General features: G+C 48.6%; 1 protein-coding gene across 1 annotated transcript in view; it reads right to left on the minus strand.

The window, feature by feature from the left end:
- FANCD2 (Fanconi anemia complementation group D2) overlaps positions 1–2,210 on the minus strand; it is a 73,521-nt gene that overhangs the window by 48,490 nt on the left and 22,821 nt on the right. The gene's annotated exons all lie outside the window — the stretch shown is intronic.

Below are 2,210 nucleotides of genomic sequence, written 5' to 3' on the forward strand. Positions count from 1 at the left end.
TTTTTTTTTTTTTTTTGAGACAGAGCACTCCCAGGCTAGAGTGCTATGGCATCAGCCTAGCTCATAGCAACCTCAAATTCCTGAGTCCAAGTGATCTTCCTCCCTAAGCCTTCCAAGTAGCTGGGATTACAGGAGCCTGCGGCAAAGCCTAGCTAGTTTGTCTGTTTTGTTTTGTTTTTTAAAGTAGAGATGGGGTCTCCCTCTTGCTCAGGCTGGTTTCAAACTCCTAAACTCAAATGATCCTCCTACCATGACCTCCCAGAATGCTAGGATTACAGGCATGAGCCACTGCACCTGGTCTTTCCTTGTTCTCTTGACTCTGAACCACAACCCTGGGCTTTAATCATTTCCTGTTTCCTTTTGCCTCTACCTTCCCATTTTTCTCAGTGAAAACAATATGCCACCAAAGTTATGTCTCTGGCCCTATTCCTTATATGATCCCTTCCCAACTTTTACTCTATAAATTATTATTTTTTTTGAGACAGAGTCTTACCCTGTCTCCCTCAGTAGAGTGCTGTGCTGTCACAGATAGCAGCAACCTCCAACTCCTGGGCTTAAGCGATTCTCCTGCCACTGCCTCCCAAGCATTTGGGACCACAGGTGCCCACCACAACACCTGGCTATTTTTTAGTTGCAACCGTCATTGCTGTTTGGTGGGCCCAGGCTGGATTTGAACCCACTAGCTCAGGTGTATGTGGCAGGCGCCTTAGCCGCTTGAGCCACAGCTGCCAAGCCAGCAAACGTTTAATTAAATAAAGTTTTTTTCATTTCTTCTTTTCCACTGAATCCTTCCTTTCGCCTCCATAAATAATCTCAGACCTCCATAGTTAAAAAATACCTTCCGGGGCAGTGCCTGTGGCTCAGTAAGTAGGGTGCTAGCCCCATATACTGAGGGTGGCAGGTTCAAACCCGGCCTCGGCCAAACTGCAACAAAAAAATAGCCGGGCATTGTGGCGGGCGCATGTGGTCCCAGCTACTTGGGAGGCTGAGGCAAGACAATCTCCTAAAGCCAGGAGTTGGAGGTTGCTGTTAGCTGTGACACCATGGCACTCTACCAAGGGCAATAAAGTGAGACTAAACCTTCCAGCTTGGTGCCTGTGGCTCAAGAGGCTAAGGCGCCAGCCACACACACCTGAGCTGGAGGGTTCAAATCCAGCCCGGGCCTGCCAAACCGCCAAAAGCTGCAACCAAAAAAACAGCCAGGCATTGTGGCAGGTGCCTAGTCCCAGCTACTTGGGAGGCGGAGGAAGGAGAATCCCTTGAGCCCTGGAGTTGGAGGTTGCTGTGAGCTGTGATGCCATCGCACTCTACCCAAGGCAACAGCTTGAGGCTCTGTCCCAAAAACAAAACAAAAAAACCTTCCTTGGGCAGCACCTGTGGCTCAATGAGTAGGGTACTGGCCCCATATACCGAGGGTGTCGTGTTCAAAACCGGCCCTGACCAAACTACAACAGAAAATAGCCGGGCGTTTTGGTGGGCGCCTGTAGTCCCATCTACTTGGGAAGCTGAAGCAAGAGAATTGCCTAAGCCCAAGAGCTGGAGATTGCTGTGAGCTGTGTCACCACAGTACTCTACCAAGGGCAACAAAGTGAGACTCTGTCTCTAAAAAAAAAAAATCTTCCTTGCAACCAGCTTCTCCTCCTCCAAGGCTTCTCAGTATTACACCTATACTCCCAAGTCTACTTCAAGTTACTGCTCTCTGGATTCTTTTTTTTTTTTTTGAGACTGAGCCTCAAGGTGTCACCCTGGGTAGAGGGCCATGGCATCACAGCTCACAGCAACCTCCAACTCCTGGGCTCAAGCAATTCTCCTGCCTCTGCCTCTGCCTCTGAAGTAGCTGGGACTAAAGGTGTCTGCCACAATGCCCGGCTATTTTTTGGTTGCAGTCATCACTTGTTTGGCGGGCCCTGGCTGGATTTGAACTCGCCAGCTCAGGTGTATGGGACTGGCGCTGAGCCTGCTCTGGGTTCTATCCTAATAATTCAGTTAACAATGTTCTCTCAGAGTTTACCAGAGCCACCCTAATTGCCAAGGCCAGTGGTCTCTCTTCCATCCTCTCTACAGCAGCCAACACTGACAAATCCTTTACTATTAAATCTCTTTACTAAGCTCTGGCTATCCAACATGCTTCTATTTCATATTACTCATCTTTCTTTTCTTTTTTTTTTTTTTTTTGAGACAGAGCCTCAAGCTATCCCCCTGGGCAGAGT

Source organism: Otolemur garnettii, unplaced genomic scaffold (genome assembly GCF_000181295.1).
Source record: "Otolemur garnettii isolate 467f Iridium unplaced genomic scaffold, OtoGar3 scaffold00015, whole genome shotgun sequence".
Classification (NCBI taxonomy): Eukaryota; Metazoa; Chordata; class Mammalia; order Primates; family Galagidae; genus Otolemur; species Otolemur garnettii.